The 12,161-nt window shown below is 34.7% G+C and overlaps 1 protein-coding gene across 6 annotated transcripts in view; it reads right to left on the bottom strand.

Annotated features, from left to right (window-relative positions):
• Nucleotides 1-11,921, bottom strand: part of LOC116173179 — a 41,678-nt gene extending 29,757 nt beyond the window's left edge. The window contains exons 1-2 of one of the 6 annotated variants that reach the window (XM_031490499.1): nt 11,855-11,921; nt 11,604-11,716 (exon numbers count right to left, since the gene is read on the bottom strand). The gene's annotated coding sequence lies outside the window, so the exon portion shown is untranslated. Of the gene's footprint in view, nt 1-4,172; nt 4,334-10,248; nt 10,441-11,603; nt 11,717-11,854 lie in introns of those variants that run through there. The other 5 variants (XM_031490496.1, XM_031490498.1, XM_031490495.1 and 2 more) reach the window with 5 other exon arrangements.
• Nucleotides 11,922-12,161: the final 240 nt, after the last annotated feature.

A 12,161-nucleotide genomic window follows, 5' to 3' on the forward strand; every position in this document is an offset into this window, starting at 1 on the left:
CACGGACGGATAGACAGGCAGACAGCAATACAAAATTATGAATGATCTCGAGGATCGTTAATAAATAAGCCTTTTTAATGTAATACTGTTACTTGTTAACGATCTTCCAGTTCGTTTATAACTTTGTATTGCCGTCTGTCTGTTGTTCGATTACTTTGAAAATTGGTAGTGTTCTCAAAGATATAAGGCAGGTCGCTACTGTTTTTCAGCTACGAAGCTGTAAAAATAATGGATGTGTGAAGATCTCTTTTAGTACAAATTGAAGAAAGTTCAGATCAGTCAAAGCACGAAACTGGCGAGAAAGCTCGGTTATAAGCGACCAAATTCAAAAAGAACGAACTAAATGTATTGACAACTGTAGGAGTAGTTTAAGTCCTATAGTTAATAATAATAGTTAATATAATTAGTTCGTTTTTTTTAATTCGGTAGCTTATAGCTATGGCCCCTGAGCGAAGAAAAATTTTGACCATTATTTTAACCTCGATTTTAACATATCGCATATAGTAAAAATCAAATGTGCGCTTATTTGTTGAGATTTGTTTAAAATTTTAGCTATAGATAGATTCTTTTAGTGAAGAAAAACATAGCCATACCATAGCCTTTTGGGAAGTACTGACAAATGCATGGAAAATTCGCTAAAGTTACTCGCCTTAGCGAAAACCTTACTTTATATATCTACCGGAAGAGATACTGGAAATTTCAATATGCCATCCGAGTATCCGACAAATCGTAATGAAACTATTATCTCCAACACACTGTATAACATACCAGGTGAATCATTTAGCTTGAAACGATTTCATAACTGCATGGAATCATCTTTCTTGGAAAAAAGTAGGTACAAAGGTTGTACAATTCTAAGGGAGCTAATGAGTGATGTGTGATGACCTAGATCTCGATCATCACGGTCAATTTCAGAATTCTAAATTGGGTCTCCTAATTTTGAATTTGGAAATGAACAGAGCGGGAAATTCTCGGGGAAATTTTACTCTCGGATAGTTTCTTATGTATTTATTGCTTTGATCTATCAATCAATGTAAAAATAGGGTAGATAGGTCCAAAAATTTATATTCGCGCTTTACACCCTTCCTCAAACATGTTACATGTAAAATTTTAACCCTCTACGACCACGTATAAGGGTAGGTAGTAGTATAAGGGGGGGGGGGGGGGGGGGGGGGGGGTGAAACACATTTTTTTGCAATAAAAGGGCAGCTTCATAAGTATGTCGTCGCTCTGTTTTTATAAAAAAAATGTGTAACCTCCCACTCTTATACAACTACTCTTACACGGAGTCGTAGGGGGGTGAAATTTTACCTGTGACCTGAGATGTGACATGTTCTGGAAATCTAAATTTTGGGCCATATCTGATCATCCCTACCATCGTAGACCCAAGAGCCCTACTTTACCCTATTTTTACTTTAAAGCTGTATACTGACGTTCAGTTCGCCGGTCATTATCGTTGTTCAAAATTATTTCCGTAGGGCAATAGTTGCAATACGATTTTCACAATTCTCATTGATGAAAGGAATTGGCCGGCTGGTCGTCTGTACGTGTGTGGTGAATCTGGCCGTCGCCTTTACGGTCAAAATCGTCCGGCTAACTGAACGTGAGTGTCTACAACTCGTAACTAATTGATAGATGTCCGACGGTTAAATTTTACGATCTTTTCATTATCGAGTTGAAAATTAGATGCTGGTCTCATTCAAAATTTTGAAGTTGGAATAGGCTTGAAGGTCGAAATTAAGGTCTCCCCAACGTGACCACCGATTATACCCCTTAGGGCTTAGAGTAGTACAACTTTTGTATGAAACCAAAAAATATAATTCCAACAATATAATACATATTAAACCGAGTATCAAACATATAAATAACCAATACAAGACAATTAAACTCGCAATTAAATGTTCATGTAGCGTTGTAAATAAAGTATTGATAGCAATAGCCAATGAAAGCCTTTGGTGACTACGAGGGTGACTATCATTTACAATATAAAACCCTTATTTTCGAGTTGATTTTAAGCAAGACTTATATGCACATTCCTCAGTGAGCAGAACATTCGATTTTCTTATTCACAAGTTAAGCGCTTTTTTTCAGTAAACCACGTGTAGACCGAATCTAGAAACGCGGCCGAGTGGCCTAGGGGGTTATCTCGTAAATTTACCAACGTACGTACGCAGATACATACATGCAGATGGAAAAAAGTATTCTTTAAAAGTTGCTTAAAATGATCTAAAAGTAGGCATTTTGACATGTCCAAAAACGGTGATCGCAATAGCCACCTATAAATTCTGTCGATATGTTTAAATTTCATATCAATCACAATATTTGGTACTAGTATCCAAACATCTTTAAATTGAACTTGTCCTCGGGCTTGTCCATCCCCGAGTTGCCTTTCCTCGCCCGAGCTCTCATCATGCTTACTTCAGAAAAACAACAAAATTTAAAAATTATTCCCAAGAAATTAAGCCTATGCATTTAAGGGTCGCTTTCAAAATGGATATTGATAACAATATCTGTTCATCCTTAAGTTTCTCGAAGCGTTTCCTCAAACAGACAAACCTCGAGACAAACGATAGGTACATTAAAAAAATATGTGTGTAAATTCTGCTGACGTTACTAAAGAGATGCTTCATATGGATTATGCAAAATCTACCCTTGAATTACCTTAAACTGTAAAGACCCAATCAACAACCTTTACAAGAATGATAATTCCAGGATGTACTTATTATCGAAATGGAAATCCTCTTACAAGAAACACTTCAGAGAAAAAACTGGTAAAAACACAGTTCTTCCATGATATATAATTTTTTGTGTCCTGCTTAAATTTTTATTCAAATTGTGGTTTTATTATCTACACTGAGACCGCATTAAGATGGATAAATTGTTAAAATGTTGTATAGTGCCATTGCTTGTAGTATACCCTCGTTTTAATTTTTTACACCTATGGCTTCTCATTTTCTAAAAATTATTAAGTTGGCCTTGACCAAAAAGGCCAGTTTGCTTCAAAATTCGGTTAATTGCGGAAGTCGGTTGCAGAACCAGCTGTTTATGCGCTACTGTTTGGGTAATTACTTTTGAACATTAAAAAAGTTTTATAATCGTATCTACAACTACTAGCAGCAAGCATCCGTAACGCCTTAGTAAGTCATTTAAACACGAGTGAGAAAAGATTGTGCAATACTAGAAAATTATATTTCAAGAGCAAAATGCCTCTGCAAATTAGGTGCAATTTTCCCTACACAAAAAGCGTGCAGTGCAAAATTTCGTTTTGAAGGTAAACCACCCTAATTATTGCACCTAATTTTAAATATCAGTTTGCTGTTGATATTCGGAAAAAATAATTACCAATTTCTAATTCCTTTTTACTGCAACTTTCTAAGTCATTACGATACCGTTTCAAATTTAAAGTACTGAGTAAAGTTTGATTAGAATGTATTGTAGCAAAAGAAATGACAATTTATTTAAACAAATACTTAACAGAGCATAATATTTCACAGTTCAGTTGTAAAAATAATTTACACGAGCTGTCTAGTTTCATGTTAACTTTTTTCTTGTTGTAATTTCCAAAATTTTTTTGGGAACACAGTAGTTCATGTCGTAAATGTAATAATTAGCTACTAGAGAAACAAGAATGCGTTAATATGCATTGTACGGTATTTTACGTAACTGTTCCTTATACAATCAAGTACAGTTATATATATAAAAAATGCTAATCCAGAAGAATTAGGTGATATACTAAAATTGATAAAATTTGACTTTTCTAGGCATAATATCCTTAAGTTAAGAATGAACTACATAGAAGTTATTGCACTACTTTCGTTTCGAATTAGCTGCCAGTTTGAAATCCAATTACATAACAACCATAATTAATAGGAAAGTGCCAACGTTTCGGAAGTTTAAAGATAGTAGATAATCTATGACTTATTAATAATAAAAGTAAAATAGTCGATTATTTCGTTATTACTTAACAAAAATGAATGCGATAGAGGTGTGTCGTTGGCAAACAGAAAATGAAAGTAAAATTAAAAGAAAATCGTGGATTTGTATCCACTGACAGGTATGGTCGATCTTCATCAGAATGATGGGTTTATGGATGAGCCCAGCTGTCAGGGGGTTTGAATTCTTGGGGCCGGGGGCGAAAGGAAATTCCTGCTTCACCAATTTAGCAGACTTACCGAGAATAAATTAAAATCCCATTCTTTGTGCACTCAAAACACTGAAAACTCACTTTTGGGCTAAAAATAGCCAAGGTAGAAATTCTATACACGAATCAAGTAGCTGCTGCATACCAACACAACATTTATTCCGTACCAGAACACTGTCCTGTCATAGTTTGTTGATCAGTCATCTCATGCGAAAACCACCTCTCTTTCTTACAGTAATAACAAAGCGCATGTGCAGCTTACCTTAGTATGTATGTATACCATAATAGATCGACCATGCGTAACTAACTAAAAATAACAGGATATTTACGTTTTCGAACCTACAAGGACGTATTTTCGCTCACAGGATTTTAATTCCATGCACACGATTCACGCTCTACCGGTATGCATCAAATCCACACCCGCTTTCGCTTGTATCAAGTTAACAAAAAATGCAAATTGTCTATTAACAATACATTATATTGGTCATTCCTGACCTTCTAAAGCTTCGCAGGTACCTATTATGAAGTTATTTGGGCTAACACTCCGATTTCCATTTGAATAAAATAGAGACAAAAATAAATTGATGAAAGAGTTTTCTGAACTGCATCTGGTCTCATTCGAAATCATCTCAACTTTGAGAATGAGTAAGTATCTAAGCAAAATGAATTTAAATTTAGATATTTGAGGCACTTTCCTGATTCATACTTCTATTTTGATTAACAAATGGAATAATAGTAACTCACTTCCAATAGACCTAATAATGAATTAGTCAATGGTTTTTCTAATATGATGCAAATAAACGTCCTACTTTAGAATCTTCTTGCATTTGCAGTAGTTTTCCTCATCGATGAGCTTAACGGTAGATATGACACAATTAGGGCACTCTAGCTATCGTCGTACTTCTCCAGGCATGAAAAATCAAGGTAGGTAGAAGAAAACGTTTTGTCACATCAGCAACATTGTTTTTGCAATGAGAACATACCGATACTATTGCACAAAAATGTAGGTATTTTTACGCAAAGGTTGAACCAAAAACAAAAGCACCTGCCAATGTGAATGTGGTATTGTAATTTTAAAGCGTCCCTGGCCAAAACATTCACACAAACAGCTGTAATCTCGTGGATAAAATAATTGAATAAGTTACTTATTCAATGATAAAATGGAGGTCAATATTGAATATTAATATTTTACATGAGAAATTAAGTCACTTGCTTCCAGGGACAGTTGGGGCCCCAGGATAAAGTTGCCCTACCTCACAGAAAAGTGACATTGAAATTATTACGAAATTGATTGTTTTTTTGCCACATTATGCACAAGAAATCTGTTCCAGCATTAGCGAAGTGATAAATCAGCTGGGTTCGAAAGAGCATGACTCTTTTTACTATTTTTTATTTATTGGAATTTAGGAGTCTAAAATGTGCAGCATCCTACTTGGACAATTAAATATGTACAGACGATAAAAGCTTGGCCATTTTCGCCATTTTGTAAAAATATAATTTCTTATTAATTAATTCAACCAAACCTAATACAGAATGTACTGTATTATTGAAATAATAACTAAACAGGAAATAAAGTAATTAGGTAACCTTTAATTTGTAAATATGATTGAACGTGGATTAGATTAAAACTTTCTTCTCTTTTGTCCAATACTTAATTGTTATCTTTTCGGCGAACAGATTTTTGCTTTTTGTTGGGGGCTTTTTGCCAGCTTTCGTAAAGATAAATACCCGATTAATTCAAATTGGGCCCGTGAAGTTAGGTAGCAGAACATCGGCGCCACAAATTTCGGTACTAGGAGGACTGGTAAGTGCTACAATTATCAAGAGAATTTTTATAAGAAAATTGATAATTTTGAATCGGATACATTTATGTGGATGTATGTGGGGTTCCTAGTGTTCTCTCTAAGCGATTAAGCACAGTAGCGCAAAGAAACAAAAGTGCTACAGTCACCTCGTTATAGGGAACCACTAAGTGAAAAGGAAAATTCATAATTTTGCAAAAATTGATAATTTTGAAACAGATAGGGGTTCAGCATTTAAGTGGATTTATATGGGATTGCTAGTGTTATCCATAACTCGATCCTTAAGCACAGCACACTAATTCAAAGAAACAAAAGTGCTGCAATAGTTAAGTAAGTACCTACTAAGTAAAAGGAAATTTTAATTAAAAAAATCATTATTTTGCAATGGATGAGGGTTAAACTATTATATTGACCTATTATGGGGTTGCTAGTGGTCTTTTTAAGCGTAATCATTCAAAGCTACAACATTTTTTGGTGGCGCAACAGTCATTACCCTCGTTGTAGATTGTAGAGCACTGTCAAGTAGAGTTTTCATGAAAATATTCATAATTTTGAAACGGATAGAGGTTAAATTTTTATGTAGATAAATATGGGGTTGCTAAGATTCGTTTTAATCATAATCACTCAAAAAACAAAAATTTTTGATGTATTGCTACCCCCGTAAGTAATAATTTTTATAGGAAAATTGATAATTTTGAAACAGGGGTAAGGCATTTATGTAAATGTATATGGGGTTGCTAGTGTTCTCTTTATTAAGCACGGTAATTCACAGAAACAAAAGTGATACAATACTTACTACCCTAGTTATAGAGAACAAAGTACAAAGTAAAAGGGCATTTTAATAGGAAAACTCATCATTTTGCAATAGAGGAGGGTTAAACTCTTATATTCACTTATGTGGGGTTGCTAGTGGTTTCTTAAGCATAATCATTCAAAGAGACAAACATTTTTGGTGGCGCAACAGTCACTACCCTCGTTGTAGATTGTAGAGCACTGTCAAGTAAGAGTTTTCATGAAAAAATTCGTAATTTTTAAACGGGTAGAGGTTAAATTTTTATGTTGATATATATGGGGTTGCTAAGGTTCCTTTTAATCATAATTAGCCCAAGAAACAATATTTTTTGATGTATTGCTACTATGACACCCCTCGTAAGTAAGTAAAAGAGAATTTTTGTAGGAAAATTGATTATTTTGAAACGGATAGGTGTTAAACAGTTATGTGGATGTATATGGGGTTGCTAGTGTCCTGTTTAAGCACAGTAATTCTGAGAACCAAACATCCTTTAAGTGCTGCAACAGTGACTTCCGTGGTTATAGAGAACTGCTAAGTAAAAGGGAATTTTTATATGAAAACTCACTTTACAATGAATGAGGGTTACATTTTTATATATTGACTATATGGGGTTGCTAGTGGTCTTTTTAAGCATAATCATTCAAAGAAATCAAATTTTTGGTACCGTACAGTCACTACCCTCGTTGTGACGCACTGTTAAGTAAGAGAATTTTCATTAAAGAATTCATAATTTTGAAACAGGTGGAGGTTTAATTTTAATGTAGATAAATATAGGATTGCTAAGATTCCTTTTAATCATAATCACTCAAAAAACAAAAATTGTTGATGTATTGCTACGGTGACACCCCCCGTAAGTAAACGGATAACATTTATGTGGATGTATTTGGGGGGTTGGTAGTGTTCTCTTTAAGATCCGTAATTCAAAGAAACAAAAGTACTGCAACAGTTGAGCACCCTGGTTATAGAGAACTGCTACCGCTACGTAAAAAGAATTTTTATAAGAAAACTCATAATTTTGCAACCTGGTTACTTTTCCTGTATTAGATGAAAATTTAAATGTTATAATAAACAAGACGATTTCGGGAAAAATTTAATGCAAAACTCGTCAGTAAAATGACACTACTTGTCTCAGAAATTATAAAGTACTCGGCCCCGAGGGGGCCTCTTACTCTTAATAATGTGTCATTTTCTTGTTTTTTAAGTAGGTAAATAACTATTACTGTAAATTGAATTTCACGAAACAAACTTTGATTACAGCAAAAGAAGCCAGAACTAAACACCTAAAACGAATGTTACTCAACGTGTAAGGATCGAGTGTGGGTTGGGCATTGTAAAGTTACCCTCGCCAATTTTGCAAGTTTTTAGCGTAATGCAACGAAGATGAGGTAACGCTTATGTACTCGATTTTCCGTCGTCTGTCTGTCTGTATGTTCCGTCGAGATCTCAGACCCTGGCCCCTGGGCCACCTAGACCTAGAGACTGGGTTTTCGCTAATTGATATAGCTGCTATGGTCTATATTTGCCCGTTACTCTTACTCATCATTTACAGTTGTGTTACGCGACAACACCCACGGGTGGATTTTTTAATACCTGTCGCTTTGCAAAACAAACCTTTTGCCAAAACAATCAATAACTAACAAAAAAACAAACGAAAATACCCCTTAGTTTTTGGATTTTGTTATTGGGCGAGGACGAATTGCAAAGGGAATTTTCGAAGGACTTTCGATAAAAATAAGGAGTTTCGATATACGAGAAAAGCTTATACGGTATACCCAAAAATTGGAGATTCGTCGGGCGTATATAAGTATATATAGAAATTTGTCTTTAGTAAGGGATGGTTATGTTATAAAAGTGAAATATATCGCTCATTCCATCCTTGTCCAAATTACATTGTGCAACAAGTCGTACCCGCATGAATAAGTGGAATTTTTAATATAATTGGTAGAGGTTGGTTATTGTTCAAATTTACATCCATAGCTTTTATAAGCAAAGTCTGGGTATGCCGTATGTAGCACGTTTAACCACAAAAGTGATCTCCATATTCAAAAAAGGTAGATCTATTGCTGGAATTTTATTACTAACATAACGGCACTGTACTAAGAAGTTTTATTTATATCCGTCCTTATAAGATAAAATGAATTATGTAACAATAAGTTATACTGCAGGTTACATATAAGCACAAAGAATGAAAACAAGGTTTTCGCGTTAAGGCGAGTAACTTTAGCGCATTTTTTATGAATTGATCCGTACTTCCCGAAAGGTCATGCAACGCACGGAAAAAAGTTATGGCAACTTATAAATAAACAACTTAGCATTGCGCACATAATGTTTAAAATATGCGATATGTTTGCCTTTACTAGAAGAATGAAAATTTCCAAAAAATATCTCCATACATAAAAATGTTGACATTCCCCAGTTTGCGCATATTTGATTTTTACAATATGCGAAAAAACATCTCCATAAATAATGAAGTTGACATTGTGCAGTCTGCGCTTAATCGTCAAAATTTTTCTTGGTTGAAAACTGAAAACGGAAAAGTGACCATAAGCGCGCTCTCCAACACGAGTAGGAAAATACACTAAAACATCTACCAGACATAAAGTATGTCTATCTTTTAGTCAACATCAACTCCCCATTTAAAAATAAAGACCAAAAACAAATAAATAAAAGAATTATAAGCAACGACGTAATATGTTTCCACCATAAAGGCTCGGGTACATACGACGACCCCTTTGTGGGACGACAAAGCTGATTTTTAACTGGGTGGGTAAAAATACCTAGATAGTGGACGAAATAGTTCGTAAGCTTTTTCGACAAGGAATTTCTCCGGAGAATTCCTCTTAGAGTAATTTAAACAAATTCAGCGCCCTCAATTCTCGTTTGGAGTAATTGGAGCGATTGATTCCTGAAGACTTGTCATAATCTTCAGTCTTCAACAGCCCGAGCAGAATCATTTGTCATAATTTTCTTTATACGAATACGAGAGTAGAATTCGCTCTTTTTCAAATAAGAGGTTTTGTCCTTTACAAAGGTGGCAGAACTGGTTTTTTAGCGGGAAATGAGCGTTGGCGCTTAAAAAGCGAAATTTGAAAAAATAGTATTAACAAAATAATCGCGATTGTTTATCTTTTCCGTGAGGGGACAAATTTGGAAATAACTCCCACTGTCTGATCCAGTACAATGCATCATAAAAATGTTGAAGCAACAAAAGTATTATTTATTACAATTATAAACTTATTTATTGCGAGACAACATCCCAAATTTATTCCGCAAATAACAAATTGTATCTTGGTTAAACAAATGAAATAAATTCTAAAGGACTTTAACTGCACAGGTAGGTATAAAAATAAGGATACTCGTTTAACATTCCTCCATAATTATACCCTCAATTTAATTGGGCAGGTATTCACATTCCAAGGTAAAAATATTTGAAAAACGATTTGATTTTTCTTATTTTCCTTACTGGGTCAAGCTTTAGCGATATTATTTGGGTTTATCTACTTATCAGTTACCTATCGATAATACAGGTAGAGCAATTCCCATGCAATAAGCGCACCTCGAGGCAGCAAAACACTGGAATCGATTAGAGTTGCATCGCATATTACGGTCATTTAAGTTGCTACACTGAAAATCCACACTTCTTCACACTCGTCAAACCCCCGTGACTTTCTTTACAATCACAACACGATTCTGCAGTCTTTCTTATGGAATAAATAGAAATACGCGTGCGTTATAAATTTCCGGTTCGTGTGGGTACATTGGGTTGCATATTTAGAGTGAGAAATTGGCTCTGGAGCGCTCGTGCTTTACAAATCCAATACGCAACCCGACATTCTCAATTCTCATTGTTGTGGCCAAATTATTAGTATAAATATTAAAATTTTATCGCCATAGAGAGAGGTAGATGACCTTCTGGCACACCTGTCTGTAAGTTTACAGACTTCTACAGTCTCCACCCCACCCTCAATTTGGGTGCACCTTAGTAACGTCAAAGGAGAAGAGTTTTCGTCTATACCCATTCTATTTTTATATTGCACCCCACAGGGCGTAATCATAGGCACGCACAAAACGTTTCTGGAAAATGAGTGGGGAATCATCCGACCGACCTTTACCAATATAATGTAAACTGGAACAGCAAAAAAACCTTTTTGTTTAATTCACAATCCGAAATCTCTTTCCAGTAAGGTTCTTTCCCTTCGCGGGTGAATTGTTACATGTAACACTATATAAATTAATTCCGTAGTTTATTTGTATAAAATGAATTATTAAATGTTCACAAGAACTAACGCCATTGACAATAAACTAAATTTATAACGGTTTTTAAATAGATTGATTTAATTGTAGCGATCTTTCTAGAACATTCTCAAGGCACCATACAGTCGATAAGGGATTAGTCACTGGTGATTCGAGACTTCTTTAGAAGCTTTTTGTTTGCTGTATAAGCAAATTGAATTGTATTTGATCTTAATCAAATAAAAAAATTGCATCATTCACCTTAACTAAATTTAATAAAAGGCTGAACATGTATCTAGATTATGGTCTACATAAGAGTATATAGATTTGCAAATTTTGGGACTTTTAGAATCGAAACAAAAACTGATTTTAAGGACACAAGTCGGTGCAAAAACAGGAGAAGTGCCAAAAAGCTGTTATGGAGCTAAAAAAGAGAAAACTACGGTGGAACCAAGAGGAGGAGGATGGCAAGAAAAGATAGTGGTGCTAAATATGCCAAGCTTTCCTTAGTTTGACTTAGAAACCATTGCTTTTCAAGCTGTAAACATGAAATTTTGGGTTTAAAACGAGCTGGAATATCATACCCCTACAACTCAGAACAGATTTTGATTAATCAAATAACGCTTGTACTCACATAAAAATCCGGACCCACCACAAAATTGTATAGAACAGGATCTCCTCGTAGCTCAGGTTGTTTGGGTTACTGAAAGATCTCATTCCAGCCATTGACGACGAAGAGGTAGTTAACTAAAAAAGAATAAAGGGTCAGAGTAGGGTCAATACTATTCTAATAGCTAGGTTTTTTTTATTTCATGCAATTGTACAAGCGTATATTCTTTACTATTTATTACTTTTATTTGATGTGATCAAAATTATTAAACTTACTTTTCAAAATGTTTTACACTTAAGCGATACCGTCCCTACGCCGTCACTATGAGAAATGCGTTAATGCGGTCGTTCCACTACCTTATACAAGTTTCGCTTCTAAATAACAATTCAATGCCGAAAATGTATACGTCAATCGCGCCACATGACGCTTCGTTATGTAATAGTCTGCACAAATGCAACTGATAAATGATAAGAAACTTAATTTCCCACTCTTATCGCATTCATACATTCTCTCTTATGAAACAATGCAAATTTTTGAAAGTATAGTTTTTAAACGAAAGATTTTGAGCTCTCGGTTTATTTG

This window comes from Photinus pyralis, unplaced genomic scaffold, assembly GCF_008802855.1.
Source record: "Photinus pyralis isolate 1611_PpyrPB1 unplaced genomic scaffold, Ppyr1.3 Ppyr1.4_LG6, whole genome shotgun sequence".
Classification (NCBI taxonomy): Eukaryota; Metazoa; Arthropoda; class Insecta; order Coleoptera; family Lampyridae; genus Photinus; species Photinus pyralis.